The sequence below is a fragment of the Nicotiana attenuata genome, unplaced genomic scaffold (genome assembly GCF_001879085.1).
Source record: "Nicotiana attenuata strain UT unplaced genomic scaffold, NIATTr2, whole genome shotgun sequence".
In the NCBI taxonomy this organism is placed as follows: Eukaryota; Viridiplantae; Streptophyta; class Magnoliopsida; order Solanales; family Solanaceae; genus Nicotiana; species Nicotiana attenuata.
The window spans coordinates 64,605-87,232 of record NW_017671765.1 but is presented as its reverse complement, the minus strand read 5'-3'; the positions used below and the strand labels follow the sequence as shown (position 1 = coordinate 87,232).

At 38.9% G+C, this 22,628-nt stretch overlaps 1 long non-coding RNA gene across 1 annotated transcript; it reads right to left on the bottom strand.

Moving 5' to 3' along the window:
* Positions 1 to 11,866: 11,866 nt before the first annotated feature.
* Positions 11,867 to 15,437, bottom strand: LOC109210099. The gene is made up of 2 exons (XR_002065485.1): positions 14,653 to 15,437; positions 11,867 to 12,156 (listed from the first exon to the last, which is right to left on the bottom strand). It is a non-coding gene; the product is annotated as an uncharacterized LOC109210099 (long non-coding RNA).
* Between the last annotated feature and the right edge of the window lie 7,191 nt (positions 15,438 to 22,628).

Genomic DNA, 22,628 nt, shown 5'->3' with positions numbered 1-22,628 from the left:
CATCACGAGTCAAAATGCACTAGCATCTTGATCTTATTTTTACTATACCCCATAAGGAAAAGGGCGTGACGTGAATCATAGCTTGAACCCTGATATGGGCGTGATGTGAATCATAGCTTGAACCCCGATATGGAGCCTCATATTCCCCCGGGGCATAAACATCCATTACTCGGCGTCTTATTAATTTAATGATTCATAAACCTTCACTGATGTTACTACTAGGTGATAACACGAGTTCAAATATTCTCCTTTCAATGCAATCCATCAATTCTTGTTTCGAGAAGTTAATGGCATTGTCACACCCTTTTTTCACCTCATTAACCCCTTTAAATGAATAAAGTGATTACAAACCCCAAAAGTGTTTTCAAATTTTAAAGTGAAAAAGATTGCGTTTCAAAGGATTTTCAGAGTCGCCACCTAACATTTGGTTTTGGTGTGTCAGGTCACCGTTTTTAAAATAACAATTTCCCTTCAAAACACATTTAACTCTTAAACCAATTTGCACAAGAGATTCAAGGTTAGGGGGTTCATTTGACTCGTGGAGAAGATGTTAGGCATTCCCTGAGTCCCGTAACTAATACGGTTGCGTACATGATCCAGTTGGCCTTTTAAAATATTCAAATTGAGGTTAAAACACAGAAAAAGGAAAGTAAACACAAGAAAGGATTGAGGTCGTCCCCGCCTAATAAAAGAAAAATAGAAAAAGAAAAGTAAAGTAAAATCCTAAACACTATTATATACTATACTTTTTCCACGAGTTTCGTCACGGCCTCCAAATACACGATACTACGGGGCATACCCCAGATAAAATATATACAAAGTCTATTGGGCATTTCCCGGATAAACTTAGCTAAAGGGGGCGACCTCTCACCTCAAAAGAAACTACAACAAGAACGCCCTAAAGGTTTGCCTACCCATGACGGCCTTAAACATGCTACTAGCGGGTGACATAATAGATAATAAATAAATAAACAAACAAAAGAGAACTAACTAAGAGATCATGAATTGAATTTATTCTATTTAACCCAACTCCACGTCCCATTTCAGCAAATTAGACCAGACAATTATGGCATCTAAATACATGTGTTTCATCAAGAATATCAAAAAGATCAATTCGTGTAACCTATGATTGATTTAAAATAATTTAACTCCAAGAATCCTCGCCACGTCTTAATTCAATTCACACGGCCCGTTTCCAGTATTTCTAATTTATATTCATCAGAGTTTTGCTCATAAATATTTTCCATCCATTAATTCATACTTGTATTTATCACATACAAAAAAATTAAGAAGCCAACATCATATCATTCCATCATAACATATGAAAATAATTAGCACAAATAGAAGATAAAGGGAGAAGAAATGGACCTCAACAACCTTTCCTTTTTAAGACTAGCTTGAACCGCGAATCTGCCCGGAACTCGAACCACAGCTTTAGACTAATGGTGAACCTCTCGCACCAGCTGAGATGTTAACGGAGTTAAAGGACGTCGACGTCGGCAGAAAGGAAACGACGTCCTCTGTTATGAACTGAGAAAATTTGCCGAAACCTTTACTGTTACAAGTGAACCCGATTTTCATTGATTGGAGTGATCTCGAACTTTTTGTTGTTTTGTCAGTGTGAGAATTTATTGGAGAATTTTGAAGGGACGGAAGTGTTTGGATGGTAGTCACATCCTTGAGCTTACAGGTAGAGAACAGAAGATTGAACTTTGCACTATTTGGTATTTTGGAGAGTTTTCTTCAGTGCGTTCTTTTTTTTCTTTTTCTTTGATGTCCAGGAAAACAACTACTTCAATTAAAAGGATGAATTCATGAAGATAAACTTTCCTCTCTCAGCTTTTCTATGTTCGTTTTCCCTCTTTCTATCCCTTCCCTGCATCGTTTCTTTTTTCTGTTTTGTGTGTGTGTTGTGTTGGTGGTTGCCGGATTTCCGGCGAAATTGGGTGGCGGCTGCTTTTGTTTTTTGAGAGGTTAGGTCTTTCTGAAAGGTTAGGGTAGGGGGTGTGCTGAAGCTTAGGGGTGGTGCGACAACTGGATCTTGGAGAGAAGGGGGTGGGGCTCTCCAGGGTTAGTGGAATAGGTCTCTTTTTAGGGAAGTGGAGGTATGGGCTAAGGGCTTAATTCTGTAAATTGGCCTAAAAAATGGATTGTTTTAGTCCAAATTTAAATTTTTGAAATTTTTACATTGTTGGTCATTAATCAAGAATTATTTAGATAAATGGAATTAATTTTAGTTTATTCCAAAAACAACAAATTTATTAACAATTATAGCATACTTCATGTTTTCTTACGTAGAAGAAACTTTTAAAAAAATAATTAATGACCCTTAAATTTAGGAACCAGTTTCGACCCTTAATTTATCTATTCCCGTTCTCTCTCAAATAGTTATCCCTAATTCCATATTCCTTTCTCTATGAGCGAGAAAGTAGGAACGACTTCGATGAGATCGGAAGAAGAGTAATTATAGGAATGAGAGATTTTAATATATCATTCTCAAAATATTCATATTTATTAACATAAATAAATTAGTTCTATACTCAAAAATCATTTTTTTCTCAAATTATACATTTTTTTATTATATACCAACAAAAAAGAGAACAAAAAAGCTCGATTTTTGGACAAAGCATTATTCACTTTTCATTTAATTTGCTTATTTTAAGGGATTAGTAATTGATATCCTATTTTAACGGAACTGTGTGCTATAAATATAAATATCTTCCTGCAACAATTGTAATACCATAATTTATGCTAAACATTTACAATATATTTTTTAAAATGTGATAGTTATGTAAAATTCTCTTTATTTTTTTCTCATTGAACAAGACTAAAAATACTACCCACATATACTAATTAACCCTACTTAAGTAGAAATAAATATTAAAATAAAAGTATCCGTTAAAACACCTATTTTTGGTATTTTTCAAATATTATACTAAAAAATAATAATGATATTAGATTAAAATCATCGCAAAATTAAAATAATATTTCTATCAAAAATACTAATATTTTTTTGAAAACAAAGTGGAACTATTTTTGTATTTTTTTTAATTTTATGAAAGTTAGACAAACTAAAAGTAACTAGATAAAATATCAATTAGCTAAATAAAAGATTTTGTTTTTGTAATTTTCATTCTTGTGATAAAATAAAGTAAAAGAGTCAAAACTAGTTAAAATAGTAATATTAGACCTAAACTAAATATTTAAATGCTAAAATGTGTAAAATCTCGGGGAGGGTCAAAAATTACATGTTACAGTTGCTCCTCCTTGACTGGAAACACGAAGAGTTTTCAGACAAAGATCGACGAGACAGGTTTTTCGGCTCGACCATGATTTTGAGAGACCAAAAACTAAAAGAAAGGAGAATGTGACCGAGCGCTGGTCTCTGAGCTGCCTACATATCCTTTGCTATAAAGGAATCAGGCCACGTATAGTTCGGAAGTAGGAAAAGCGATGAAGTACCGAGCTGGAGAGCCGATTGAGGTGCCGTCGAGGTTCTGGTCCGCGGTTCCTGCCATTACACCAAAATAAAAGGAAAAATTACAGAAAAAATAAAATAAAAACACAAGATCCTATCTACTTCTTGTCTTGAATCTTCTTTGAATCTCCACTTTCTCCTTCAACATGAAACTGAAAATTTACCCTATTTTTCAGGTGAGCATGTAACGACCCGATCGGTCGTTTAGAGATTTTGTACTTTGCTCGCCAGTTCTCGGGCATGGCTTGCCCCGTGTGATGTATTACGACTTATGTAAATCGTTGGTTTTGGTTTTCAGGGTAACCGGGATGAATTTGGAAGAACGGTTCTCAGTTTGAAGCTTAAAATTTGAAAGGTTTGACCAAGTTTTGACTTGTTTGTATATTATCTCGGATTGAAATTTTTATGATTTGGTTAGCTCCATTAGGTGATTTGGGACTTAGGAGCGTGATCGGAATGCATTTTTGAGGTCCGTGGAAGGTTTAGGCTTAAATTGGCAAAATTGAGATTTTTGCGTCTTCCGGTTGATAGGTGAGATCTTGATATAGGGATCGGAATGGAATTCCGGAAGTTGCAGTAGCTCTGTTGTATCATGTTTGATGTGTGTGCAAAATTTCAGGTCATTCGGACGAGGTTTGATAGACTTTTTTATCGAAAGCGTAATTTGGAAGTTAATGAAATTCTTAGGCTTGAATCCGATGTGATTTTGGTGTTTTAATGTTGTTTTGAGCGTTCCGAAGGTTGGAACAAGTTTGAATGAGGTTGTGAGATATGTTGGCATGTTTGGTTAAGGTCTCGAGGGCCTCGGGTGAGTTTCGGGTGGTTAAACGGGTTATATCCTTGTTTTGAAAGTTGCAGATTTCTGTTGTTTTTGTTGCAGACTTTTGGCCTTCACGTTCGCGAGAAGGCTCTTGCGTTTGCGAAGGCATGCGTGATGAGGCTGAGAATTTGGCCTCCGTGTTTGCGATGTTGGTCCCGCGTTCGCGAAGGGTGAGATCCTGAGTGCTTCGCGAACGCGATGAGGTTCCCGCGTTCGCGTAGAGTAAATGGAGCAGCTGGGGTCCTAGCCCTTTTGTGCTTCGCGTTCGCGATTAAGGGGCCGCGTTCGCGATGGTATGGGAAGCGGAAGCTTCGCGTTCACGAGAGGGTCTCGCGTTCGCATAGAAGCAAATTTTGGTCTGTGAAGCAGTGTGCTTCGCAAACGCGAGGGACATGTCGCGTTCGCGATGAAGGAAAATCTGGGCAGACAGTTTATATTCTAAAAATCGAGGGTTCGAGTCCAATATCATAAAAACCATTGTAGAGCTCGGGAGAAGGTGAAGTTTGAAGAGATTTTCAGTGGAGCTATTGGGGTAAGTAATCTTCACCCATATTTGGCTTAATTCCATGATTTATTCTTGAATTTCATCATTTAATTTGAGAAATTAGAGTGGAAATTGGGGAAGAATGGAAGAAAAAAATTGAGAATTCTTTTGAGGATTTGAATGGCAATTTGATGTCCGAATTTGATGTTCTTGGTATGTATGGACTCGTGTGAGGACAAGGATTCTATTGATGTGACTTTTGTCGGATTCCGAGACATGGGCTCGGGGGGCCAGGTTTGAGCAATTTCGGGATTTTTGATGTAAATTGAATAATTTCGAGTGGGCTTCGTTCCCTTAGCATATTTTAATGATTATGTACTGATTGTGGCAAGATTTGGAGCATCCGAAGGTCGATTTGTGCGGGCAAAGGCATCGCGGGCTAGAGCTTGGACCGGATCGAGGTGAGTAATGGTTGTAAATGATGTTCTGAGGGTTTGAAACCCTGGATTGCACATCGTAGTGTTGTATTGAGGTGAGGCACACGCTTAATGACGAGTGTGGGGTCGTGCACTATTGGGGACTATGACTTGGTCTGTCCCGATTGATGATTTTTCTGTGTATTTGACTGAAATCTATTTGCTATCATCATTATTTGGGTTGAATGCTATATTTGGGCTTCGTGCCAATTATTTGAACCCTTCGGGGATTTTGTTGTTGATATTTCCTCACTACTTCGACTTTATACTTGAACTCAGTCATGTTATTCCACTGTTTTCAAAACTCAGTCATGTTCACTTAGTTTTAATACTCAAATGATATTTAAATGATATTTTGGGCTGAGAAACAATGTTTTACTGTTGCCCGAGAGGCTTATGTGATTTTTGACCGAGTAAGGCTGAGGGCCTGTGTTGTGAGGATATCTTTCGGGTCGGGCTGCACGCCGCAACGGTGATACACTGATTTTGATTATGAGGTCGAGGGCCTGAAATTGTACACCACGAGGTGGCTTGATATTGATATGAGGTCGAGGGCCTATTTATGATGCCACGAGATGGCTTGATATTGCGCTTGGGCCGTAAGGGGCCCCTCTAGGAGTCTGCACACCCCCTAGTGAGCGCGGGTACCCATTGTGATGTGAGATATAGCCCGAGGGGCTGGTACTGTTCTATGTGATTCCCCGAGGGGCTGGTATTGTTCTGAGATATTGCCCGAGGGGCGGAGTTGTTGACATTGTGCCCGAGGGGAGAACCTTTATGTGTTTATCTTTCATATTTACCTGTCATTTACCTGTTTAATTATGTATTTGTGCCCGAGGGGCGGATTTCTATGCTTATCTGCACTAGTTGTTCTGCATTCATTTGCGTAACTGTTGAAAAAGTCATTTTTCAAAGAAGTTTAAACTGAGCTAAGATGTTTTAAGGGACTTTACAGCTTCATTGCTTTCTTACCGGTTTTTGAACTGCTTCTATATAGCATGTTGATGTACTTTTCATGATTTCTTACCATTCAGACTTTAGTTATGATTATTACTCACTGAGTTGGAGTACTCACTTTACTCCCTACACCTTGTGTGCAGATTCAGGTATTTCAGCACCCATTAGCGGGTATTGGCTGAGCTGAGGCAGAGTCATTGGAGTTTTAGCGAGGTAGCTGCCCGACGTCCGCAGCACAGCTTTACTCCCTCTTCATGTCATTAGACTATCCTAGTATATTTTCCAGAATTTCATTATATTTTAGACTATAGTAGATGCTCATGATGTGAGACGGGTTCTTAGCCTTGTGTTGTGGTGGTACTGGTGAGCTTGAGGTACAGCTCTTTCATTTGAGTCATTTTCATGATTTGAGTATGTTCGGACTATTGCTTATTGGTGCGCCTATTGTGCAAGTTGTGGCTTAGGCCTGTATTGATGTGTCATGTCACCAGAGTAGTGTGTTGGATTAGAGGAGATTGTTGGGATCATTAATGAATACGAACGGATTCGATTTCAGCATGTTGGAAGGGTAATATCGAGCTTCGGCTCAGATATTTGCTGTAGTATTCGCCGAAGGAGAAGTGGCTTCATGAATGGTTGATCTGGGAAATGGTTATGGCTTACCGCGTGTTTTAGTTGTCATTGGCAGTATATGAAAGTGTTGGGATGAGACTTTAGTTGATAAGAGTTTTTCTATCAGTATTCGGGTGTTGTGTGCAGCTGCTGTGATTAGAAGTTATCACTACGAGTGTTTGAGTTATGTGGTATATCATGTAATTGCACCTGAGGTTACAGATATGGTTTGTCTCAGCTTGTTCGGGCTTGTGCAGAGTATAAATGTGAGATTCTGATCGCATTAAAGATTTCAAAAGTGGAAATGTGGTTCTATGGTTTATGGGCTAGATTGGATTGTGAAATTTCAGTTTCTATGTGTTATCGGACCTATATGAGAAAGGGTGACGTGGGATCACCCCTGAGTATATGAATGGTGAGGCTATTCAGCAATTGGTTGGCTTTTGGAACAACTCTAGGAACGTTCGAGGACGAACGTATGTTTAAGTGGGGGAGGATGTAACGACCCGACCGGTCGTTTAGAGCTTTTGCACTTTGATCGCGAACGCGGGGGACATACCGCGTTCGCGATGAAGGAAAATCTGGGCAGACAGTTTATATTCTTAAAATCGAGGGTTTGAGTCCAATATCATAAAAACCATTGTAGAGCTCGGGAGAAGGTGAAGTTTGAAGAGATTTTCAGTAGAGCTATTGGGGTAAGTCATCTTCACCCATATTTGGTTTAATTCCATAATTTAGTCTTGAATCCATCATTTAATTTGAGAAGTTAGAGTGGAAATTGGGTAAGAATGGAAGAAAAAGTTGAGAATTATTTTGAGGATTTGAATGGGCATTTGATGTCCGAATTTGATGTTCTTTGTATGTATGGACTCGTGTGAGGACGAGAATTCTATTCATGTGACTTTTCTCGGATTCCGAGACATGGGCCCCGGGGGGGAGGGGGGTTTGAGCAATTTCGGGATTTTTGATGTGAATTGAATATTTTCGAGTGGGATTCATTCCCTTAGCATATTTTAATGATTATGTACCGATTGTGGCTAGATCTGGAGCATCCGGAGGTCGATTCGTGCGGGCAAAGGCATCGCAGGCTAGAGCTTGGACCGGATCGAGGTGAGTAATGGTTGTAAATGATGTTCTGAGGGTTTGACACCCCGGATTGCACATCGTAGTGCTGTATTGAGGTGAGGCACACGCTTGATGACGAGCGTGGGGTCGTGCACTATTGGGGACTATGACTTGGTCTGTCCCGATTGATTATTTTTCCGTGTATTTGACTGAAATCTATTTGCTATCATCATTATTTGGGCTGAATTCTATATTTGGGCTTCGTGCCAATTATTTGAACCATTCGGGAATTTGTTGTTGATATTTCCTCACTACTTTGACTTTATACTTGAACTCAGTCATGTTATTCCCACTGTTTTTTAAAACTCAGCCATGTTCACTTAGTTTTAATACTCAAATGATATTTAAATGATGTTTTGGGCTAAGAAACACTATTTTACTGTTGCCCGAGAGGCTTATTTGATTTTTGACTGAGTAAGGCCGAGGACCTGTGTTGTGAGGATATCTTTCGGGTTGGGGTGCACGCCACAGAGTTGATACACTGATTTTGATTATGAGGCCGAGGGCCTGAGATTGTACGCCACGAGGTGGCTTGTTATTGATATGAGGTCGAGGACCTGTTTATGATGCCACATGATGGCTTGATATTGCGCTTGGCCCGTAAGGGGCCCCTCCAGGAGTCATGCACAATATTACTTTTGCAGCTTCGACATTGATTTCACTGATATGCCTTCCATTTTCTTTAGTTCCTTGTCAAGTACAGTACTCTCTTTGGGTGATTTCTTCTTCACAATGGATACCCAGTCAGTTTTGGACAAACTCTCTTGGCTTTGCCTTGTAATTTGAGATGCACTTGAACTCAAAGTTGCTTGTTTCAAACTGTCTGGGACACATTCTCTTATGACAAATTCTTGTAGTCTTATTAACTTCCCAAACCATCTGCCCCGGTCTCACACAATTCGGGTTTTAAATGATCTCAAAATGTCCAAATCTTTACTTTTTTCCCTCAAGTGTCCCTGTCATCTTCAAAACTTGTTTCAATCATGATTAGACTAACTTTCAAGACTAGGCTGAGAATTCTGCGTGCAAGTCATGTCACTAGAGTCAGCATGAAAATAACTAAAAGAAAAAGAGAACTAAACAAATACGGACTAGAAGTAACAGAAAACATGAAATTGCATTAGACATAAGGTGAAAGGGTTTGAACAGTGAAGCAAGCACAACAAAACTTGGGTTACAACCCTTGAACGATCTTAGATAACACTAGACGAGTTACTACGACTAAACGAACTAGGCAAAATAGAAGGATAGAAGGGTTTGAGTCACAAGATAATATCTGGATTACAACCTAAAATAACCCAGACAACAGAAAAGACGACAAAATAAACTACCAGGGCTTCTTCATGGCTAACCAAGAAAGGAGTGTCTTTCCAATTACCATGTTCGACATCTTAGCCAGTGAGTCGCACATTGAAATTACCTAGACATTTACTAGTTTCAACCACATTGACCTCAGCGGGTGGATTTGGGGTCCTTTTTGCCGACTCCTTCTTAAGATCAACTTCCGGAACCGAGACTGATAACGCTGAAAGCTTTGCGGCAAGTGGCCCTCCGAGGATCTCAGAAAATTTCTCATATTCCTTTTCAACACAAATCATGCCCACCATATGCGTCTCATTATGAACAAGCAATGGACTTTGGCTAGTATCTGCTGAATCAAGATTTTCACGGTAATGTCACCTACATCAATAAGCTTCTGGACTGCTCTTTTCATATGCCAACATTTTTTATACTGTTCCCCGGGGCATTAGAGAAATATGTGCACCTTTGAGAATAATCAAAATTCTTTGGAAGAGGGTTCGACATTTTTATCTGAATCGGCTTCAACATGTCCAATTGCCTCAACTTTTGAAACAAACTGGCATATGATTCTCCAATAGGATTTGAAAGTCTTTTCCTTTTGTTGTTGCCTTTCATTTTGTACTCTGGCTTCGACTGAAACCTTTTGCGGGCAGGTGGATGATATGCTTGTAGAGGTGGATAAGACATTTATGGAGCTGGTGTAGGCCATTTCCGGTCTTGTGGATGTGGAACATATGGTAGTGCATTGTGGATAGAGTAATGGGAATGTGAGGTATGACTTTGGGGATTTTGTGGAGAGAAGTAGCATTGGGGAGGATTATCTAGAGTACGAAGATATTCATGGGGTCGATATTGAGGCTGAAAGCGTTGAGCAGGAACACCCACTGGATCTTGTCGTTGGCGGGGTTCAACAACATCTTTTCTATTTCTCTTTCTTCCCCCCAAATTTACTGAGATGTTTTGAATGTCTTCTGTAGTATCTTTCAATGCAGAATAACTCATGGTTTTGCCTGACTTGATTCCTTCTTCTACCATCTCCCCCATTTTTACCACATCATTGAAACGTTTACCCAAGGCCGGGATCAAATGACTGAACTAGGTGGGCCCCTAGGCTTGTAAGAAAATCTCGACCATTTCTTCTTCACCAATCGGGGAACTGACCCGAGCAACTTGTTCCTTCCATCTGAGCCCAAACTCCCTAAAACTTTCCTCGGGTTTCTTTTCCATCTTAGATAGGGAGGAGCGGTCTAGGATAATGTCTAGATTGTACTGAAAGTTTCGAACAAAATCTTGTGCCATGTCATCCTATGCATGCCACTTATTGCCATCTTGACGAGTATACCACTCCAAGGCTTCCCCACTCAAGATCTCACTGAAATACGCCTTCAATGACTCATCTTTCCCACCCACACTTCTCATTTCGCTGCAATAACCTCTCAGATGGACTACTGGATCTCCACGCCCATAATACAAGTTAAACTTTGGCATTTAAACCTCGGGTGTAGATGAATATCGGGAAACATACACAGGTCATCGTAGGACACGTTAATCTGATTTCCCATCCCTTACATATTCTTTAAGGATTGTTTTATACCTTTCAGCTTTCTAGATATCTCATCTCGCTCTTCTCTCCTTGTGACCTTTTCATTTTCAACATGAGGCTCATTCCAAAGGCTATGATTATATGAGTCCGGGACCTGGTAGGCAAATCTTAGGGGGTGGTATTGGGTATCATGAGGTTTGAATTGGTGTCCACTGTTGGACCTAAAAAGAGGTTGTTGAGAAGTTGTGATGGTGGGGTAGTGGCTATGACAGGAGGGCAACTTTTGAGAAAGGTAGTTGGAGGACGAGTGATGGAGCTACTAGGGAGGTTGGGAAAGCTGCGATAAGCGGGAAAATCTAGAGAGTATGGTGGATTATCTGGCACTATGACCGGAGTTTGGGTAAGGGTAGTATCTATGAAGCTAGGTGGTGGCGGAGGTGGTGCCTTCCCAGTCATCCAAGTCTGATACATATCCGTGATGTGTTGTCTTAACATCCTTACCTCTTCAACCAACCCAGTGTCTTGTTCAACCAATTGCTTTTGGGCACCAGTATCAGCCAACTCAATTCCGTTGTCGTCTGCCATTGCCTTTCGACTTTATGTTGTAGGGAAGAGTTACCAGTTTAAGAACCACAAACCAACCACCCTTCTGCTATAATGAAGATAACAGAGAGGAACAAAATAAAGTCATCACTTTAGCGTTAGAGAATTTAACATAATATAATCTAACATTATGTGCAATGCACCTAGTCACAATTATCGGTCCTAAAATGGCTTCGAGGGTATGAAGGTCATATGGTATCATCCCAATTCCACTCTTCCTACCCCGTTTCCTCTTCATTTTCATTTTTTTCTTGGTTTTTCATTTCCTCCCCTCTCTTTTCTTTCTTATTATCTCTCTTTTCTTACATCCCACAACTTCCTCTTATTTCTCACATCCTATAACTTCATTTTTTTTCTTTTAGTTTTAAAAAATGATTCGATCGAACCCTATGTAGGTTGCCTACGTATCATGTTCTACATGAATCAGATCAAGCGTAGTTCTGGAAATGTAATGGACAAAATAAACTAAAAACAAAAATCTTTTTGGGTTTTTCATTTATACCCTTTTTTTTGCTTTCAAATACAAAATGGAAAGTACGATGACAAAAGATTTAACAGACTCAGCCAGACTATGACAAACTCTGACCCCGCCTAAAAGACTCAATACTACTGGACAAGACTAGAAAGTAAAAGAAAACATGAAATCAGACTCAAAAAAATTGAAAAGTCTCCTCAATTAGCTCCTGAATGCAGTGGTCCTGACTGGATGGTCCTGGGGCGTCTGTCATGCTCAAGCTCTAGCAAATGGAGCCGTACCTGAATGAGAAAAATAAGACCAAATAGAGTTAGTGACTCGAGACACTATGTGAGACCATATTCCTATTGAGTCATGTAAGGCACGAGTGAGGCTATCTTTGCAAAATGACTTGCACAGCCTAAATGTAGCTAGAAGTGTAAACTCAACAAGGGTGACCACTAAGAAAAGGAAAAATATCTCAAAAAGGCCCACATGACCCCTAAACTCTCAGGAATCACGATCTCTAAGATTACTTTGCACAAATCACCCTACTTTGCAGAAATGTCCTATGTAGCGAAAATGGCTAAGCGTGCAGATTTAACAAGAATGGACCTTAAACAGAAAGGATACATTGTTGTGGACTTAGGACTCTAAGACATGAGCCACTGAACCACTTTTGCAAAAATGATCTCATTTTGCAAGAATGACCGATGTGGCCAAAAAGTGGCGAGACATATAAATTCAACAAGGACGGGCTTTGAAGTAAGGAGACAACTAATTGTGGATTCTAGACTCTCCAAACACGGTTCAACAAGCCACTTCGCAAAATAGCCCAATTTTGCAAAAATGCCGATGTGGCCAAAAGTGGCTAGACATGCAAGATTTGGCTACCACCCCCGAAGCCATGAACTTAAGACTCACTAGGAAGACCGTAACCTGTGTGGGATGCCTACGTATCCCGCCACGAAAGACGAGAATCAGGTATGCGTAGTTCAGGAAGATTGAATATGGGAGAAAGCTTTTAAAAAATGCAACTAACTTGGAAAAATAATATTTTTTGTCTTTTTGAAAAATGATGAAAAATGTAAAATCTTTTTGGGTTTTCTTTTTTTTTTTTTTTTTGAATTTTGGGAAAACCATGAAAGAAAAATGTGAGTGAGCCCTACTTGCTTCATTGTATACTTCACCTTCTTTTCTCTCATTGGTCTGTCAAATGACCCATTTACCCTTAAAGAACACAGCATGTAGCACATAGGGAAGATTAAATATCTTTTTGGATCACGGGTCAACTTTGACATAATTTGGATAGGCCTCCTACAAAGGGACACGGTGCCTGGGACCGAGCCCTGCTAAGTGTAAATGACATGATGAAAGTAAGCATGACCTAAAAGTTGACCTAAGTTTGAGGGTTCACTAGACAAGGCAATTCGGGGCGGCACGTGATCGATGGCGGCTGCTCAAGTTGTCCGCCCACTCCACGCTCCCAAGCGACCCCCCTAAAGACATAGGTAACTCACAAAAGGGCCGTGTACACTCAAACATACTCCGGAAGACTTGTTGCAGAAAGAAGACCCATGGTTGTGCAAATGATGATAGATATAAAGCAGTAAACACATAAGGAAAAACAATAAACAAATAAACGACAAAACAAGGAAATCAGAAAAACAAACCAAGAAACAAAGCAAATAAAGAATACAAATACCTCAACCGAATATCCTAAAAGGCCAACAAGATCAAGTATCAGCTCGAAACTGCAACTCCCCAGCAGAGTTGCCAGAGCTATCAAACCTCCTTTTTTAAACCTCACTAACCCTCTTAAAAATAATAAAAGGACTGGTAAAGCTCAAAAGGATTTTCCAATTAGAAAAGTGACAAAATACTCTGTTCAAAGGATTTTCAGAGTCGCCACCTGACATTTGGTTTCGGTGTGTTAGGTCACCGTTTTTAAAATAACAATTTTCCTTCAAAACACATTTGACTCTTAAACCAGTTTGCACCAGAGATTCAAGGTTAGGGGGTACATTTGACTCGAGGAGAAGGTGTTAGGCATTCCCCGAGTCCCGTAACTAGTACGGTTTCGTACATGATCCAGTTGTCCTTTTAAAATATTCAAATAGGTTAAAACACAGAAAAAGGAAAGTAAACACAACAAAGGATTGAGGTATTCCCCACCTAATAAATGAAAAATAGAAAAAGAAAAGTAAGTAAAATCCTAAACACTAATATATACTATACTTTTTCCACGAGGTTCGTCACGGCATCCAAATACATGATACTATGGGGCATACCCCGGATAAAATATATACAAATTCTACGGGGCATTCCCCGGATAAACTTAGCTAAAAGGGGCGACCTCTCACCTCAAAAGAAACTAAAATACGAACGCCCTAAAGGTTTGCCTACCCATGACGGCCTTAACCATGCTACTAGCGGGTGACATAATAGATAATAAATAAATAAACAAAAGAGAACTAACTAAGAGATCATGCTCCAATTGAATTGATTCTATTTAACTTAACCCCACGTCCCATTTTCAGCAAATTAGACCAAACAATTATTGATTTAAACTAATTTAACCCCAACAATCCTTGCCTCGTCTTAATTCAATTCACACGCCCCGTTTCAAGTATTTCTAATTTATATTCATCAGAGTTTTGCTCATAAATATTTTCCATCCACTATTCATACTTATATTTATCACATACAAAAAAGTTAAGAAGGCAACATCATATCATTCCATCATAACATATGAAAATAATCAGCACAAATAGAAGATAAAGGGAGAAGAAATGGACCTCAGCAACCTTTCCTTTTTAATTAGCAAAATTCCATTACAGCAAGTTTTGTTGAGCTAGATGCGACTGGAGAATGAAAACAGGGACTAGCTTGAACAGCGAATTTGCCTGGAACTCGAACCACAGCTTGAGACTAATGGTGAACCTCTCGCACCAGCTGAGATGTTAACGGAGTTAAAGGACGTCGACGCCGACAGCAAGGAAACGACGTCCTCTATTATGAACTGAGAATGAATTCGCCGAAACCTTTACTATTACAAGTGAACCCGATTTTCGATGATTGGACTGATCTCGAACTCTTTGTTGTTTTGTCAGTGTGAGAATTTATTGGAGATGAATTTTGAAGGGACGGAAGTGTTTGGATGGTAGTCACATCCTTGAGCTTACAGGTAGAGTACAGAAGATTGAACTTTGCACTATTTGGTATTTTGGAGAGTGTAAGTGTTCTTCAGTGAGTTTTTTTTAAAGTCCAGGAAAACAACTACTTCATTAAAAGGATGAATTCATGAAGATGAACTTTCCTCTCTCAGCTTTTCTATGTTCGTTTTCACTCTTTCTATCCCTTCCCAGCATCGTTTCTTTTTCTGTTTTGTGTGTGTGTGTCGTGTTGTGTTGTGTTGGTGGTTGCCGAATTTTCGGCGAAATTGGGTGGCGGCTGCTTTTGTTTTTTACGAGGTTAGGTCTTTCTGAAAGGTTAGGGTAGGGGGTGTGCTGAAGTTTAGGGGTGGTGCGATGGCTGGATCTTGGAGAGGAGGGGGTGTGGCTCTCCAGGGTTAGTGAAATTGGGTCTCTTTTTAGGGAAGTTAGGGTATGGGCTAAGGGCTTAATTCCGAAAATGGGCCTAAAAAATGGATTGTTTTAGCCCAAATTTGATTTTTTCTCGTTGAACAAGACTAAAAGTACTACCCACATATACTAATTAATCCTACTTAAGTAGAAATAACTATTAAAATAAAACTAACCGTTAAAACAAACCTATTTTTGGTATTTTTTAAATATTATACTAAAAAATAAAATGGGATTAGATTAAAATCATCGCAAAATTAAAATAATATTCATACCAGAAATACTAACATTTTTTTTAAAAACAAAGTGGAACTATTTTTGTATTTTTATTTTAATTTTACGAAAGGTAGATAAACTTTTTTTTTGAACATAACACACGGATATTATATATATAATTAAGCAAAATTACATAGTCATGGCAGATGTTTTTAGGGCACTAGTGTTACCAATAGATGCCAAATAGTTACAAACATTATTAGATAAAGTCCTAATGCCATTACAAACTCCATGCTTGTCCTTAGTAACTTCTTGCTCAACAAAAAAGGGTGGACGTGCATGGTAATAACACTTAGACGTTAAAACATTTTTGGTGTCTTGCTTGGCTAGTATATGGGCCACCATATTTCCTTCTCTAAAATTATGCTTCAGCATTTGGATATTTAGTTGGTGCATTAGCCATCTGCATTCACAAACAATATTAGAGTAGTTAGAGTTATTCTCGTAAATGAGCTTAATAACCTCAGTGGAATCAGTTTCAATTTCCATCATAGTGAAGTTCATGTCTCTTGCTATTTTTAACCCTTCTAGTATTGCTTGTAGCTCTGCATGGATGGGAGAAACTGCTTGGCATGATTTATGATAGAGCCTACAATCCAATCCAACTAATTTCAACCTTTATAGTTTTTTCCACAAAAGGATTTCTTTCGGTGAAGAAGGTAAATTCCCAAGAAGCATGGATAACCTTTATTATGTCTAGGTTGTTATTCAAGTTGTTGATGTTATTATTTCCTATTTTACCATAGTTCCCATATACAACAGGGGAATATAGTAGTCCACTTCCCGGGAGAGTTGCAATTATTAATAAAGAAATCTCTTAAATTTGCTAGCCAGTCTTTTTTTCCCCAATATCCAAAGGTGGGCAGCCCATTTTTTCCCAGAAGTGCTTTGAGATAGAACAACTTGTAAAGATGTGTTGTATGTCCTCGAGTCCTACTCTACAGATTGTACAGTTGGGATCAATATTGATACCTATTTTAGCTAGGTAAGCCCAACAAGAAATATTGTTGTACATGCATTGCCATAAAAAGAATTTAATTTTAACAGGGCATTAGAGCTCCCAAATCCATTTAAAGGGTCTTGTGGTAGAGTCATATTCATGGAGTAGTTTATAGCAAGACTTAGTCGAAAAAATACCCGATGAGTTAGGATGCCAACTTATTTTGTCAGTTGTTGAACCCTTGCCAGGAACAGGAGTGATGTGGATGTTGTTAAGGATATTGTCGGGTAGTTCAAATGAGATGACCTTGCTATTCCATTCATTCTTATGAATCAGGTTTTTGAAACAAAGCTCATGATCATTTTTATTAAGAGAACCTTCAATTAGGCTTCTAAGTGGTTTAGAATTGTAAATCCAATTGTCGTTTCAAATGTCAATTTTGGAGTTGATACAAGGGTGCCATAGGATCCCCTTATTGCAAACTTTCCAACCTTGCAAAATGGATTTCCAGATGAAGGAGGAGTTATTTATGGTTTTTCTAGTGCTATATTTGGCTATCAAAATTTTTCCCCAGGGTGATGAAGTATTATTTAGGAGTCTCCAAACAAGACTAGAAAGAAGGGCTAAATTTTTAGAATTTTCTTGATGAATCCCTTGACCTTCCTCAGTTTTATCCTTAGTAACAACTTGCCAATTGATTAGGTGAAGCTTTTTGGTGGAGTTAGTGAAAACCCAGATAAAGTCCCTTTGGACTTTGTCAATTGTTTTTAGTATTTTAGGAGGGAGAAGAGTATATTGCATGGAGTGTGTAGGATAGCACCCAAAGTGCTTGAGGCCAAAGTAGTTCTTCCTGCCATGCTCAAGAAGGAACATTTCCAGTGTGACAATTTGGATTGCATTTTGTCTATGATAAACTGGAAGTCTTTTGTTCTAGGAGAGTGGCTAAGAATTGGAAATCCTAGGTAATTGCCAAATTCCTTAGTTTATTTGATACATAAGAGGTCTGTTAGAAAATTTTTTAAGTCTGGGGGACAGTAGTTTGGCAGCACAATTTTTGACTTTATTTTGTTAATGGCAAGTCCTGATTCAGTGAAAAAGAAGTCAAGGCAAGATTTGATACATAAGCTTGTTTTTTTTTTAGCTTTGCCCACTAAGGTAATATCATCCGCAAAGAAGATGTGGGAGAAGTTTGGATATTTATGTTTAAAATAGATAGGGTCCCATTGTAACGTATCTACTTGATAATTTATTAGTCGAGATAGTAATTCAAGGCAAAGAATGAAAATATAGGGGGAAAGGGGTCACCTTGACGAATTCCTCGACTTGGTTGGAAGAAGCTAGTTCTCACACCATTTACTATGATACTCATAGAGCTTGTACATATGCAATGCATTATTAGACGGGATAGTTTAGGGGGAAATTTAAAAAACTTGAGAGCTTTATAAACAAAGGAGCATTCCAACCGGTCAAAAACTTTTTCTAAGTCTAATTTAATGATCATGTCAAAATTAGATTTCTTATTTTTGTGTAAATTATTCATGATCTCTTGGATTATAATAGCATTGTCACACGCTCTCCTATTTTTAATGAAACTAGCTTGCATTGGGCTAATAAGATAAGGGAGGTAAGGCTTTATCCTATTAGCAATAATTTTTGTGATGATTTTAGAGGAGGTATTGCAAAGGCCAATTGGCCGGAAATTTTTGAGGTTATTCGCGTTGGGAAATTTGGGTATTAGACAAACAAAGGTATCATTGAATCCATTAGGAAGGGATTGGGATTCAAAAACTTTGTGACAGTAGCTAGTAATGGAGGGGCCAATTGTATGCCAATATTTTTGTTTAAAAAAAAGGATGAATGCCATCCGGACCTGGAGCCTTAAAAGGTTTGAAAGAGAATAGGGCATTTGTAATTTCAGAATTATTAAGAGGATTATCAAGGCTACTTAGGTCAATTTTTTTATGGAAGGAAGCCTCACCAAGGTTGATGTTATTAGGGGAAGATATTTTTGAGGTCCTAAAAGCATTTTTAAAGAAACTTTGCCCATGGTCTAGAATTAAATTTGGATCCAATATCCTATGACCATTATCATCAGTAACATACATAATAGCATTACGACGCTTACGATTTGAGGCCATTATATGAAAGAACTTGGTGTTAGCCTCACCTTCGTTAATCCAGCTTATTCTAGATCGAAGTTTCCAGAAATCATGTTCCATTGAAAGAATGGAATTATACTCGTGTTGTAAATTGGATTCCAGATCTTGTAAGAAATTGCTCTTGTGATAATTAGGAGAGGATTGGATGCCACTTAGCCTAGCTAGAATCCTTTTTTTCTTTTTGAAAATATCACCAAAGGTCTCATTTTTCCAACTAATTACTTCATTTCTAAAAGTGTTTTGAGCATTGAAAAGGTTATCACTAATCCAACAGTGTTTAACTAGATTAATGAAATCCGGATGCCTACACCAAATTGTTTCCAGACGAAAGTGTTTATTAAAGTGGTTAACATTTTTTGGGCAAAGAATCAGTAATAAGGGGTTGTGATCCAAGTGTGTTTTAGGGAGGTGAATTACCATAGCTTTGGGGTATAAGGATAGCCAATCCTCATTAACAAAAATTCTGTCTAACCTTTCCAAAATAAGCCCTTTTGATTTTTTCCTTAGATTAGATCAAGTATACTTAGGACCTTTATAACCTAGGTCTAATAGTCGACACTTATTAATACTATCCCAAATAGAGTTGCTACGTCTATGATTAATAGGATTACCCCCTAGTTTGTCATTAGAACTAATCACATCATTAAAGTCTCCCCCTACCATCCAAGGGCCTTTGTAATTAGCACTAATATTTTCTATATTTTTCCATAAGACATTTCTTTGGTCTATTTTTGTACTAGCGTAAATAGAAGAAAACAACCAAGTGGAGTGAGAAGGAGTTACCTCAACCAATGCATGGATTTATTGATTCCTCCTAACAAAGTTGTGCACCTTAACAAAACTAGCATCCCATAGAATAACCATACCTCCAGACTGGCCATCACTTGGAACTTCGATCATTTCAGAGAAGGCGTAGTCGCTTAAGAAAGAAAATTTGCTTTCCATTCTAGTTTCTATCAAGGTAACCATGCACGGCCTATGGGTGTCTATCATTTCTCTAAATTTAACCCTAAAATTTTCATTGTTCCCCCACGGATGTTCCAAATAATAATGTTTGTAGGTCTAAACATCATTGCTTGGTTGTTGGTTGGACCATTGTCCGTTTGAGTTTGAAACACTGGGTTCCTCCTTAGGCTGGTGACTAGGATCATTGCATGATTCCCTACTGTAGGATCCTGGGGTGGCCTCACATCCATTGAGCACTTGTATAGTGCTGGGGGGCAACTGAGCACATACCTCTTCTCTAGGAGGTCCCTGAAGAGAAAGACTTTTACCTCGTTGAGGCTTGAAAATTCTAGGACTGCACCGGACCCTAGTAGGCTTATCTCCTCTTCCTCTTCCATTAGGACATTTTCTGGTTCTGGAGCATTGGGAGGGACTTGGACTGGTGGATCTAGGTTTACTACTGGGGGTGGGACAACATGTGGTATTTGGGGTGGTACATTTTGTGGATTTTCTGGTTGGACTGGGTTTGCATCGGGAAGAGCTTGCATGTTGTGGTTGCCCTGGGCTTGTGGGTTGTTCAATGGTAGGAACCATGGCATGAAGATGGGGTTCATGTTTGAGATTTCTCCCGGGGGAAAAAGGGTAGTTCCAGTTGGGAGGAATGATTTTGGATGGGGTTAAAGTGAGGTGGCAGGCTCCATTGGTGCCTCATGGCTTGGACTTGATCCAAGTTCATCGATGGTGCAAGTGGATGAAGTATGTTGTTCATCCATACGTGATTGAGGTAATTGGTCATTGCCATGTGCATTCCCTCCGACACTAATTGGTCTAGAAAGTGAGAGTTTTGAAGGACTATCACTGTCTCTTGGCCATCTAGTAGCATGTTGAAAGTTATAGCATGGCCCATTAGAGCTTGTTCCACCCATGAGAGTGGTTGATGGTCTTGGGGTAGTGGTGGTTGGATGTAGAAGATTTGGTTGGTTGATTGAGGGTTTGGATGAATTGGAGGGTTCGACATGTTTATGGCTCTTTGATGTCTCACTATTTGGACTAGTCAAAACCTTCTTCTTTGGGAGATTGGAATCCTTGGCATCTTTGGAGGGAGGTTGGTCGTTTATATTATGGAGGAAAGGTGTAGTTTCCTTCACTGCTTTTGAATTCACCAATGAAGTAGAGTTAGTAATTATAGTAGAGTCTATATGCATATCTTGGATATTGCTTGATGGAGTGGTATTTGTAAGATTTTGTTCAAATTTGGAGGGGAGATCGTGGTTGATTGGTTCAGCCATTTGTCCAAAGTCTAGAGATTGCATGGACACGTGTAGGCTATTGTGAAGATGAGGGTTATTTGCCATGCAGTTTGAGTTATCTCTTTTAGAGGAGATTAGAGGTTCGTTTAGGGGGTACCGTGTGGGGGGGGGGGGTTGTTTAGGCTCCTGATGGGGTAATTTAGGTCCTCATTACCCTTAGGTAGGGAATGATTATTTTGCATTTATTCTAATTGGACCTTTGCAGTGGGTGCCATTTGGACGTCCATTTCGTGGACTCCTTCCACATCACTAGCCATGCAGCTAGTATTAGTATTAATAGAATTATTATTAATATTTATTAAAATTAAAATTAATCAACTTGGGCGGAGGAACCAATGCTTCAAACATATTGCCCGTTGCAATGTATTTTTTAGTGGTTTGATTTTTTCCATTGGTTTTAGGCTGTGTAGGAGTAATGGCATTGCCATTATCAATAGATTTTCCTGTAGTAGTTTCATTTAATAAGAGAGATTGAGACATACCTGGAGGGAGGGTGATTGGGTGTTGCAGCTTACCAGAAGTGTGAGGCATCACCTTTTGATTTTGATTGGATTTTTTCTTCTTGGGAAACATAACCGTTTGCCAATTACTATCTTTTGTCTGGACAGTAGAACTTTCCATTTTGTCTTGAGGATCACCCAATTTGCTGGATTGGCTGTTGGCTGGGGTTTCTAGGTAGCTGTAGTGGAGCATTTAGGAAATGTGTAGAGACAATTGGCCATTGAGTGGCCTAGTCTGCCACATTTTTTGCATAAAAAATTTGCACCTTCATAATGGATTTCTTGTTTATGTTGTCCAATGAAGACATAGGGGGGAACAGGTACATCAAGATGGATTTCAATACAAATCCTAGCAAACCTTCCTCTAAGTGTGGATGATGTGCAAGCATCAATTTTAAGTAACCTACCGATTTTGTTACCAACTTTTGTTAAGATGAGGCCATCATAGAACTCAGTGGGTAATTGAGGAAGACGGATCCAGATAGTTGTGTTTGCAATTTTAGCTTCTGAAGCAATGAAGTTTGGAACCCATTTTTGGACTGAAAGAAAATGACCAAAAATAAACCAAGGGCCATTTTGGGGAGCTTTTAGCATACTATCCTCATTATTAAACTTGGTAATGTAGAATTCCGATCCTAAATCGATCAGAGGAAAATTCTCTTTAATTTTCCACAATTCTTGAATTTTTCTTTTAAGAATGTGGTGTTGAGTCTTTTTTCCTTGAAGCTTGATTATGGTAGAGAATCTCCATGGGTGGTAGATTCTTTTAAGATCTTCCGGGGATAGATGGATCTCTTGTCCTTGATCATCCGTAGGGTTGTTTGCATGGGTAGTATTAGTTTCATTGTGGAACTCTTGGATCCCATCAAGAGTTGGATCAATAATCCTATGAATTTGATCTTCATGTATTCGATCCAAAAGTTTTTGTTTGAAACTTGTGTTAGGAGGTTCAGGCATTATGGTAGGTTGTGTTGTATCAATATCCGGTGGTTTGGGAGGGATTTGATTATTTTGATTAAGGGTTTTCATTGTGAAAGTATTGTGGTAGCTAGAGAGAAGT